The sequence below is a fragment of the Gracilinanus agilis genome, chromosome 1, assembly GCF_016433145.1.
Source record: "Gracilinanus agilis isolate LMUSP501 chromosome 1, AgileGrace, whole genome shotgun sequence".
In the NCBI taxonomy this organism is placed as follows: Eukaryota; Metazoa; Chordata; class Mammalia; order Didelphimorphia; family Didelphidae; genus Gracilinanus; species Gracilinanus agilis.
Genome location: NC_058130.1, coordinates 721,185,767 through 721,198,890, shown reverse-complemented (window position 1 = coordinate 721,198,890; position 13,124 = coordinate 721,185,767).

The following is a 13,124-nucleotide window of genomic DNA, read 5'->3' as shown; positions in this document are numbered from 1 at the left end:
GAGATAGGTGCTATTATTATTATTATTATTATTATTATTATTTCCATTTTTTCAGAAGAGGAAATGGAGGCAGATAGAGTTAGGTGACTTGCCTAAGATCACACAGATAGTAAGTGTCTGAGGCCAGATTTGAACCTAAGTCTTCCGGACTCTAGGTCTAGCACTCTAAATACCGTGACACCAACACACGTATATGGCACTTGACACATAACAACTTGGCTACAGCTACCATCCGTAACTGATATAGAATACAAAAAACTGTCATTAAAAATGTGATTGGACAAAGTTGTCAGGAAACAAATCCCAAGTGGCCTGATGTTCCTCCTATAACTCATGAACATTAATAACATTTTACACCACATAAGATTCTGTTGGCATACACTCCATGAATAGTCTATTGACTTCCAGTCTCTCCATACCAAACAGACCTCCAATAATAGATGAGATTCTTCTGAATCACTGTAAATGCTGGTACATCTATTTATCAAGATTATATTACCTTGATTATAATTATATTATATATTATTGTAATAATATATATTATTATATTATCAAGAAGCCTGTTTCCTTCTGCTTCAACTTCTGGTCTGGAGAATGAGTTTATATAAAGACCTATCAATATTGAAATGTCCTTCACCCCCACTGGAAGGCTCCATTCCAGTTCTGGCTGTCCAGAAACATTCCTGCCTACTGTCAGGACCATCAGACATGAGCCCATGTATCACTCTTTGGATCTGGACACTTCTGTCTCCTACCCTGCCCTACAGTACGCTCTTGGGACCAGGGAAAGAGAACCCTAAAACAAACCCACTCACTTGCCTCTCCTCTCTCGTACCCTTGCCCTCTGACTTGATTAAGGAAGGAGAAGGAGAAGCAGGAGACTTCCATTATTACTGCCTGCACTATGGATGCTCCCAGTGATCTCCAGACTAGATGGAGATGGACATATAATAGTGCCCTGCTTTTGGAAACACTCTAACTGTACAGCATTAAGACTCAACCCCAGTCAATTTGTTTTCTCTTTTTTATTCTACTTTGTTCATTTCATTACCTGGCCACTTCCAAGGGATGGATGGGATAGGGTAGTGTTTTCTTGAACCTGATCCAGGTGCACAACTCTGCAATGAACCTTATGTCTTGTTGGGTGTGTTTGCCACCACGGCTGATTAAAATATTTCCAGACATCCAACTCTTTCTAACATCCATCAATTCTTCTTATTTCATAAACATAGGCTTTAAATGTCCTGATGACACCTTGAGTCTTACAAGATTCATCTCTTTTCAGTTTCCCTGACATACCATGCTACAGTTGATATGTGGACTTTTCTTCCAGGTTCACTGATACTCTGATTCTCTAAAAAGGATCCTCTTCAAGAGAGTTCATTCATTCTTGGTAGCTATTCTAGATTTCATTTCTATTTCCTCCCTCGTGGTCTATACACCCTTAGTTAATTGCCTTGCAGTCTGCTTAACTCCCCTCCCCCCCAAAAAACCCCAAACAAACACTTTCCTTCAGTCTGAAAACCAATAATAAGTATCAGTTCTAAGGCAGAAGAATGGTAAGGGTTAAACAATGGGATTTAAGTCAGTGATTCCCAAAGTGGGAGCTACCACCCCCTGGTGGATGCTGCAGAGATCCAGGGGAGCGGTGATGGCCACAGGTGCATTTATCTTTCCTATTAATTGCTATTAAAATATAAAAAATTATTTCCAGGGTCGCTAAGTAATATTTTTTCTGGAAAGGGGGCGGTAGGCCAAAAAAGTTTGGGAACCACTGGTTTAAGTGATTTGCACAGGGTTACACAGCTAGGAAATTTGTGAGGTCAGATTTGAATCCAAGACCTCCCACATCTAGGTCTGGCTCTCAATTCACTATGCTTGCCCCTGAAGTTCGCTTTTGGAACATAAAGCAGTAGAGCTAAAATTGCTCAGGAAGAAGTCACACCTTAGCTGCATACATCTTCCCTATGACCAACCTCACCTTCCTTTGGGCTAATGGGCATCTTTTTTGGTTCTGTAGACAAAGAGCATATAAGCATTTGCCCTGGGATTTCTTTGCTATCTGAATGGTGAGCTATATCCATCAGTCTTCTCTTCATGTGACATTTGTTCTTCTCATACAACACCGTAAGGAAACACCCCTGACCACCAGCAGCATCACCTCCCCTCAACTCTTTGTATGCTGAGGGACACCCTTTGGGATTAATGAACATGAAAGACTCAATCTCTCCACACTCTTGTGAAGTGCCAATAGTGCTGTCAGCTCCACAAAGACCTTACCTAGACTGAAACATCATTAGTTCTTTGGCAATTTTCTTCTTGCTTCACAGAGTAGAGTCTGATCTCTGATCCAGAATCACAGAAGCAACTTCTCCACACTATCCAAGACTTTTTGCCCTCTTTACATTGCTTGCCAAAAAAGACATGGGCTGTTCGATTGATCTCTGACTTAAGCAGCCTGTCTTAGGTTTGTAACCTCATCCAAACATTAATTTCTATCCATTATTCCTTTATTCTTTTCCCTGTCTCAGATATGTAGCTTCCACATGTGTATCCATAGGTCTCTGCCATCCTGAGGCTGGTAACATCATCTATCTGTTCTCTCTAACTCTTGCTTCAAGGACTGACTCTCCAGTGACTCAGGCATTAAAGATGGGCATGATTTAATGAAACTATTAAATTTTCTTTGGGGAGGAATAGAGAAAAGGGGTATTCTGCCTCCTTTTTCTTAGCATGAATCAGCAACTCCTTTAGGCAAAACAATCAATCGCATACATGTCTCAGAATTGGGCTTATCCCAGCCCAACCCACAGAAAAAGTTTGCCATGCTCTTGCTTCCAAGGCCAATCACAAAGAGGAAAAAAGAATTTCCCTGCTCAGTTTTCAAGGCTAACTAACTGGACACAAAAACCTACTAGAAGCTCAGTGGCATTCTTCCACCCAAATCCTTCTATGATTATGTGTTTCTGAATAAAGTTTCCTTTGACCTGAACTCTAAATTGTGAGCTGTGGTTTTTAACCTTAACTGCAGAATATGACAAAGTTTGTGCAAAGTGTTCTAGTGAAATTTGGGGAGATCACTTTCAACTGGGTAGAATCAGGAGTTGGGATTGTGTTGGAGAAATGGGCAAGACTTCATGGAGGAGGTGTCACCTAAGAATTCATGGAGTCAGGAGAAAGAAGGATGGGACTGGAAAGTGTCTAATAGTCCAATTTGATTGCAGGAGAGGAGAGTGAAATAAAACAGATATGGTAAATTGGAACCAGATTATGTTGGACCTTAAATGCAAGCCTGAGTTTTTGCTCTATAAGTAGGAAGCTAATAAAGGTTTTTGAGGAACATAGTTAATGCTTTACTTTAAGGAAGATTAATTTGGCATCTGTTTGAGAGATAGATTGGGGCGGGGGGGAGCCATGTTAATTACAATGCAAGCAATTAATTACAATGCCACAGATTTGTTCTAGAAATCCATGTCCCTTGAACATGAAGATCTGGGGGATCTTAAATAATGTCATTTATCTATTGCTACTAGTTAGAGAATCTGACTCTCCCCACGTTTTGGGTTAAGAAAAATCAAATAATGTTCTTTGGCAACCAGAGGTTGCTAGGATTCAGTACCAACAGCCCTTAAAGATAACAAAAACCATCAGTTAAATAAATTAATATTTTAAAAAGGAAAGAAATAAACATTTATATAGTGCCTACTATTTGCCAGGCACTTTACAAATATGTTGTTTGATCCTCACAAGAACCCTGTGAGGTAGATGCTATTATTATCTTATTTTGACAATGAGGAAACAGAAGTTAAGTGATTTACGGAGGGATCACACAGCTAATTAATGCCTGAGGCAACATCATTTTCCTAGTCCCTCAGGTTTGCAACCTAGATATCATCCTGGATTCCTCACTATCTTTCACTGCACTCCCCCTTTCCCATTCCCCCCCCCCCCATATCCAAGCTGTTGCTAAGGTCTGCTAATATCACCTGTGCAGCATCTCTTTCTTGTACCCCTTTCTCTCCTTTGCCTAAGCCACTGCCGCCCCTCTAGTTCAGACCTTTATCATCTCACCCTGGACTACTGCAATAGCCTACTGGTGGGTCTGACTGCCTCAAGTTTCTACCTCCTCCTATCTAGCCTCCATTCAGCAACCAAAGTGATTTTCCTAACGTGCAATCAATAGTGTCACCCCACTACATAGTAAACCCCAGTACCTTTCTGTTGCCTCCAGAATCAAATATAGTTGAGTTTTTTCTTTTTTAATTTTAAACACTTAACTTCTGTGTATTGACTTATAGGTGGAAGATTGGTAAGGGTAGGCAATGGGGGTCAAGTGACTTGCCCAGGGTCACACAGCTGGGAAGTGTCCGAGGCCGGATTTGAACCTAGGACCTCCTGTCTCTAGGCCTGGCTCTCAATCCACTGAGCTACCCTCTAGAATCAAATATAATAAAAATACAAAATCTTCAGTTTGGCATTTAAAGACCTTTATAACCTAACCCCCTTCTACATTTCCAATCTTCTTACATCTTGTATCCGTGCAATATTTAAATTAATATCCAATAACTCCAAGTATTATATTTTATAAGATTTATTAGCAACCACTTGAAGTAGAGGAAATAGACAAAAGTAAAATGTCTGAGTAAAGAGAAGTTTACTCAACTGCGTTAGCGGGAGAAGAGCAGATCTGAGAGAGTGGGGTTACCGAAACTTTATCTCCAAAAGGTAAGGATGCAACGTGAGGATGAAAGTGGGATTCTGGGAAATGGAGTCCTGGGGTACAAAATTCTAATTACACACTATGATACATACTTTTTGATCCAGTGATACTGGTTTCCTGGTTGTTCCATGAAAAACATTCCATTTCTCTGTTACCAATGTTCTCTGGTTATCCCCCATGCATGGAATGTTCCCCCTCCTTCAGTCCAACTATTCCCTCCTCTGCTCCAATTCCACTTTGGCTTCCTTTAAGTCTCAAATAAAATCCCATCTTTTACTGGAAGCCTTCTCCAACCTCTCTTAATTTTGGTGTGTTCTCTCTGTTAATTATTCCCCATTTATTCTGGTTATAGCTTGCTTTGCATATATTTGTTATCTCCCCAATTAGATTATAAGATCACTGAGAGCCTAAACTATCTTTTGCCTCTTTTGTATCCCCAGCACTTAGCACAGGACCCGGCACATATTAGGGACTTAATGTTTACTGACTGATTGAACTCATTCCTGATTCTAAGACCAATAATTTATCTACAACACCACTTGCCTGCCAAGTAATCAGAATTGTTCTGTCACCAACATCAGCTATTTTTTCAAGGAAGGTAGCATGAGCTCAACTCAAAAGCAATCTGGGTTTTAGTCCCATTTTTGACATCCACTAGTTACAAGATCTTAAAAGAGTTATGTCCCCTCTCTAGGGCACTGATTCCCCATCTGTAAAATAAGTATCAAATGGTCATTGAGATCCTTTCTATATATACAGTTCTATGGGCTATGTTTTAGTCTTTAGTTTTATCTGAAGCTTCTGCTTCCTGCCCCAATATCCCACAACAAGTTCTACATTGGTGACAGAGTATGACAAGTTGCCTATTGTGTAAAGATGGGTCCAATTGGCAATGGTTAAGTAATAGAGACACAGCAGAGGTTAAGCTGGAAGGACTAGCAGGGGGAGGGGAGTGAGTGGATAGAATTCTTTCTCCTCCCCCTCCTGGCAGTTGTTACCCCTGTAAAATGTTATAACAGAATCCCTTTTTTTTACCAAGAATGGAGGCTATTTAGACTTGGCTATCTCAGGGCTAATTTGGCTGACAGATAGGGAATAATCCTACAGAAATTAGCAACTTCCACTGTTTGGAAGATTGTTCCTAAAGCCCCAGATAGATTAAGTGCTCAAGATGACTTCAAACAGTAGTCTTGCACTCTGGATTACAGCTATGTTCAGAGTTTGCCTGGATGAAGATTTTACTTTGGTAATGTATGAATTGGGTTGGTAAATCCTGAAAATATAACTCTTCACAACCCACAAACTTAACAAGGGAAGGGATTTATTAATTCAGGGAAATAGGGAAGGAGGGATAATTTCTAGGAAGGAGGGTGAGGTAAAACTATCTAGTATCTTCAGGATATTGACAGAAGTAGCAATCACCCAGAGGGGAATGCCTTTAATAAACTTATTCTCCTAACTCCCTCACAATCTAAACTTTCTCTTAAATCTAATGTTATCAAGCTTAAGATGGTAAAGGTAATCTTGATTGTAAATCTATATTGTTTAAAGATTGACTGGAATACTGCATATAAGGTATTTTCACAGTGCTCACAGTCTGATTATAGTCAAATGGAGTATTCAGCAAAGAAACACCCTGCTCCCTGAGGTTAGATGAGCTAGAGATGAGCCAGCTGAGACAAAGCAATTCCTACCCCTTTCAAGTCACCCAGCTCCCCTAAAGAGTGAGTTTGCCAAGCTGGGTGTCCTGCTTTTATACCCACATTCTTAACTGCCCTAACTGCCCCCTTTCCTGGAGTTTTGGGGGGTACTGTGGAATTCTGTGAGGCAGTTCACCCCATTACAATTGGTTACAGCCCTTTGGGATCTCCCCAATAGGCAAAAGCAGAACAGTTGTTTGATGCTGATGAGAACATGGGTATCTGCAGCTAAAGCAAGAATGCACCAACACTCCAGTACACCAGAGTTACTGGGGATCCCTTTGACATGTTCATTCCTTCCAAAGATGCTAGTTACAATTGATTCCTTGCCTGCCTGTCTGTACGTTCACCATAGGAGGCAACCTCCCTAATATGCTAGGGGTGTTCTTTGATGTCTCCTGATATCATGAGGATATAACTAGAATATGTGGGCTTTACATTGGTTATACTCTAATTGTATGACTTTTCCCCCACATCTTTGTGTGTGTATGATGTATGGACATCTTTGCCCCACCTCTCCCAGCATATATTTCTTTGATAACACTTTTTACTCATATTTTCCTTGGCAACTCTTTTTTTTTTAAACATATTGCAAGTTGCTCACAAGCATCATGCCCTCTCCAAAGTTTCAGACAAATCTCAACTTCAGTTCTTCAGAGAATGGAGTGTCTTGTGACTAAAACTTTGCTGGAAAAATACCAGAATTAAAAAGATGCTCTTCCATCCCCTTTTTCAGGTAATAGCTTAATGTTATTAAAGTAACTTAGCAATTTTCCAAAGATAATTCAGGCCACTATTTTTTTTCCTGTTTAATTCTTGGTGAGTTCATTGTCTATTTGCAGTTTCTGTCCCTGAGGATTGAGTCACTTGTATGTTGCTAAATGTTTAACAATTGGCTCTCCAGAAAAAAGTAGGCACAACATGCATTTAATTTTAGTCTACATTATTAAAATTTTCTCCAAAGCTTTCTTGAGTCTAAACTGTCAACAAAACAGTGATGGCAAACCTATGGCATGTGTGTCAGTGTAACCATTTTCAATGACATGTAGCATCCAGAGAAATATGGGGCCACATGCTGAGAATGAAACATTTGCTATAGTGTAATGTAGACACCCTGTGCAATATAGATGACAATTCTACCTATATTAATTTACCTATTTTGGTTTATTAAATACAGTTATACATTGCAATTATACATTTTTGTTATTTAAACTATAAATATCATGAAATTATGGTTTTTTTTTTCTCGAAATGACACACCACCCTAGTTATACTCGTTTTTTTGGCAAATTTGGACACACTAAGCTCAAAAGGCTTCCCATCATTGCAACAAAACAAAGTCAGGATTAATAGCATTTGTCAAATTCCAAGGTATAATTGCTCACACTGAAAATTTAACAATCAGCTCTCATGAGATAGCATGAGCTAATTCCAACACATCCCTGGCACGAGCACTACATCTAACTGTATGTCATAGTCTGGACAGTAGACATTCTTTATTCACTTAATTTTTCAGTGTGAATAATTAGGTGACTCTCTTTAAAGTCCTTTCATGGCCAAAATCTGAATAGAGGAAAAGAGAGGTATCATGCCAAAAGGGATCAATGCTGAGTCACCAAAAAGGAGGATGGAAAGAGGACTAAGCTGAGCAGGGAGATCTGAGGACAAATCAGGGTCAGAAGACCCTAGAGAGGAACAATCTTCCCTAGTTTTCAGGACCATACATTTAAAGATAATTCACTGAGTTCAATGTATGCTCCATTGTAATGTCCTTTTAATGGCAGACTGGTACATGCTGATATGTGCCCTTCTGCTATTTAAGTGGCAAATCCATCAAAAGCTTGGTGTGTTAGACCCCAGAAACTCTCTGCCAGTGGCCTCTTAAGAGAGAACAAGGTACGGAGTGATGTGGCCTCAGATCAAGGAGGTATACTTGGATACTCTCCTCTTCCCATTTGACTCTGAGCTGCTTCTCAGTTTCTTGTTGGCCTTTCCCCTCTGAATCAGGACCCTGATCTTGCTTTGCATTTTTGGATCTCAGTGTTTGGTGTTTGCCTTGAATCAGTCTTTGGTCTTCTTGAGCCATGGACTTCATGCCCTTTGACTTTAAACATACGATGACTCTATCCTCCCGAGACAGCCTCATAACTACAAATACCTCTTGGCTAGAGGTCAGGCCCCCTGAAGATTTGTGAGTTAATTCCTGTTTGCCCAAGTGATGGCTTCAAGGCAAGGCAGTGATGCTTATAGTGTGTGATAAACTCTAGAGGGATTTTAGGGTGGGACAAGTTCCATAGTGATTGTAGGGTGTGACCATCTCCAATGGTGGCTACAAGTTGTGACATATGTACTGGGTGTGACAAAATAAATAAATTTATTTCATTCTTTGGTTTTCTTCTAAACCAGTAGACAAGTATTAGCCAATTACTGCGTGCAGAATACTGTTCAAATGTTGGGGGGCAAGATGCAAAATGTAGACAAGGTACAGCCCTAGGTAAGAAGCTTACAGTAGTCGAGAGATAACCAATGTAGATACAGCATATTGTATTCTAATCACCAAATCTGATGGTCCTTTTCTAGACTTTATTGCTCTCCACCATTTTCTTCCTGGATATTCTTTCTTCTCCAATTTTTTGTGACTTCTCCCTCCTGGCTTTCTTTTAGCCTGTCTAACTGTGCCTTTTCTACCTCCTTAGATAAATCATGTCCTTTAACAGCAGGAGTCCCTCCAAGCTCTGTCCTAGACGTTCTACTCTTTGATCTCTCTATTTTCTTTCTTTTGGAAACCTCACCAGCTCCCATAGGTTTAACTATTGTCTCTATGCTTTTGGCTCCTAGATCTATTTTTCCCTGCTCTAGTTATTTCCCTGAATTTTAATACTATTTAGGGGTTAAACAGTTGTTCAATTAACTCACAAGATGAAATGAGATAAAATTTGTAAAGCACTTAGTGCAATGACTGGCACATTGTAGGTTGTCTGCCTGCATAAATAACTATGTATATGTCCAAAGAAGATAAAGTTTAAATTCTCTTTTCTAAACCTGTGATTTGAAAATAGATGCCATTTAGAAGGTTGCACTTAAGACCAACTCAGAGGGAGAATAGAAAACTGGGAAAAGACGAGAGGATGGGAACTGGTAGTCTTACTCTTGCTCAGTTTAGCTATTTGAAGTAGGTTGCAAGAAAAACCAATCCATGGACACTGGAGTTAGAGCAGTGGTGCAACAGAGAGAAGTAAATATATTAAGTTAAAACCACCTGTAAGTGGGAGAGGTTTGTTTTATTGGTTTTAAAACCCTTACCCTCTTTCTTAGAGTCAATACTAAGTATTAGTGCCAAGGTAGAAGAGTGGCAAGGGCTAGGCAATTGGGGTTAAGTGACTTGCCCAGGGTCATACTGCTAGGAAGTACCTGGAGGTCAAATTTGAATCCAGGACCTCCTATCTCTAGTACTGGCTCTCTATCCACTGAGCAACCTAGCTGTCCCAATTCTTAGTTGTTCTGAAGTGCAACTTTATTTATTTATTTATTTTTCATTAAGATATTGAAGTTTGGACACTTGGGTTCCAATTCCAGCCTTATCATGCAATATTCCCCTGACTTTGGGCAAGTATCTTCCCATATCTGTGTCTCAGTTATCTTATTTATAAAGTGGGGATAATACTTGTACTACTTACCTTATACAGAGTGAGCAATTATAGGGGAAGTGCTTTATAAACCTTGAAGTTCAATAATAATAACTTTAAGGTTTGCAAAACACTTTACCAATATTATCCCATTTTACAGATGAAGAAAACAGAATCACAGAAAGGTTAAATGACTTGCCCAATTCACATATCTACTAAATGTTTAAGATCATATTTGAACCCAGGTCTTCCTAAGTCTAGGCTCACTGCTTTATTTACTGCACCATCTAACTGCCTATGGTTTAGAGCAGTGATTCCCAAAGTGGGCACCACCCCCCCCTAGTGGGTGCTGCAGCGATCCAGGGTGGGGGCGGTGATGGCCACAGGTCCATTTTTCTTTCCTATTAATTGCTATTAAGATTTTTAAAAAATTAATTTCCAGGGGGCTAAGTAATATTTTTTCTGGAAAGGGGGCAGTAGGCCAAAAAAGGTTGGGAACCACTGTTTTAGAGCAATAAAGATATGAGACGTGACCATTAACTGAATTCTTATGATAATTTATTAAGCACTTAAAATTATTGAAATAAAATTATAAGGAGATTTCTTTGGCAGAAAAACCTGGAGTCTGGCTGCATTGCATAACTTTGGAGAAAGGGAAGAAAGCCTGATCTGTTTTGTAATTGTCTTCTGCCCTTCTAGGGTCAGTGGTGGGGGACGATCATCTGGAAAGAAAAATTCAAACCCAGAGAAGCTCTAGTTCCCTTAATGAATAAAGCTGCCAGCGAGTCTCCCCTGGTGGCTATTTGTGACCTACAGCATCTTCATTTGTGACACATAGTGTCTGAAAGGAAGGTAACCAGTTGTGGAAGAGTAGCAACATTCTAGGCCCTTTCTGTGTTTAGGTTGGCCAGTCAGGGGATATTTAGATCCCCTCCCAATTAATGTGTCTGCACTTGAGATGAGAACAGTTGGGCTGGACTGTGGCCTGGGACGTTCCTTGTGGCTGAAGTCCATGTCTCATTTCATTCTTGCCTCCCTGCATCTCTCCGAGTGTGTCATATGTAGGAAGAGCATCAGAAATGTTTGTTGAACTGACTCGAATGGTCCAAACAACTAAATTTCCCATAGATGGAATCAACAAAATTAGAGATAATCATTCTCTTCCACTCAGTTTTTTTTTAAATAAAAGGTGATTTTAAAAAATTAAAACAATATAGGAAAACACTTTAAAAATCATTCAATGATTTTTAAATTCAATGCTTAAAGCAGTGGTTCCCAAACTTTTTTTGGCCTACCGCCCCCTTTCCAGAAAAAATATTACTTAGCCCCTTGGAAATTAATTTTTTAAAAATCTTAATAGCAATTAATAGGAAAGATAAATGCAACTGTGGCCATCACTGCCCCTACCCTGGATCGCTGCAGCACCCACGGGGGGTGGGGTGGGAGTGGGGGTTGTGGTGCCCACTTTGGGAATCACTGGCTTAAAGAAACAGAAATATCTAGCTATCTTTTGCCCTGATCTTGAATCATTCTGAACCACTCATTCTTCTATTGCTGGCTTTCCTCCCAGTTTGGTATTGAGCACAAGTTCTTTTTTGTTGATTTTTGAAATTTTGTTTAGTGTTGAAAGCTAATTCAGGGCACATAAGCAGCTGTAGCTGTGGCTCCTTAGGGCTTCAGGGCATCTTGACAGGACATGAACACAAACAAATACAAAACAATACATGATAAAGTTCATTAGAGGGTGCTACGTGAGAGTCAAGCTCAGCACCCACAAGGACAGGGGAGGATTCCTGGAGGACGTGACATTCAGTTGAGATTTAAATGATGGGAAGGAATTCAAGAGAGAGAGGTTCAGGTCAGAGGACATTCCAGGCAGATAGAGCAGGGTGAGCTAAGGAACAATGATGGGAAAACACAGTGTGACCATGAGGACACAAATAACCCAATTCACCTGGAACAAAGCATACACGGAGAGGAGCAGTATGAAATACCTGCCTCAAATGGGGAGTGGGGGATGGTGGGAGATTGAGGAGGGCCCTGAATGCAAGGAAAAGGATTTTAAACTTTACATAATTGGGAATTCTGAGTCACTGAAAAATTTTGAGAGAGAGCCAAGATCAGGGGTAGACCTAAGGAGGATTAGTCTGGCAAACTGTGAAAGATGGATTAGATAGGGGAGAGACTGTAGGAAGGAACACCTATTAGGAAGCTGTAGTAATAATTCAAGTGGGTGGTACTCAAGAGTCCTTGTAATATAATCCGAATGGCTAATACTAGCATCCTGTGGGTGGGAAGAGGAAGCAGGGAAATAGGTAAAAGAAATGAATGTTATGCAGTTGGATTCCATAGAATTTGGTCCCTTACCAACTGATTTCCCCGTCTTATGTGCTTATTTTACTTCTTCATTATTGCTAATATGAACCCCTCATGAGCCCCACAAGTCTTCTGCTAGAGGAGAGTGAAGCCAGTCCTACCAAGCTGGAGCAGCTTCAGGTATGAGCGAAGAAAGAGCAAGCTAAGGGTGAGGAGGCTCATTGCCAGAAGGATGGCCACCTACAAGGTGATGATGTGACCTGGTCACAACTTTATAAATTGTGTAAGTAAGTCAGTAAGTAAGTAGATAAGTAAGAAAATAAATAAGTAGATAAGTAAGTAAATAAGTAATTAGGTAAGTTAGTAAATAAGTAAATAACTAGGTAAGTAAATAAGTAGGTAAGTAAGTAAGTAGGTAAGTAAATAAGTAAGTAACTGGTAAGTAAGTAAATAAGTAAATAACTAGGTAAGTAAATAAGTAAGTAGGTAAGTAAGTAAACAAGTAGGTAAGTAAGTAAATAAGTAAATAGATAATAAGTAAGTAACTAGGGAGCTAAATAAGTAACTAGGTAAGTAAGTAAATAAGTTAGTAGATAAGCAAGTAAATAAGTTAGACTAACTTTGAAGGTGTGGAGGGGTGGCTCTCAAGCACCAAGGAGGGGATGCCCACACTTATGAAATAATAATTATAGTAATAATAAAAATAACTAGAATTTGTATACCACTTTAAAACTTACAAAGCACTTTACTTATGTGATCTCA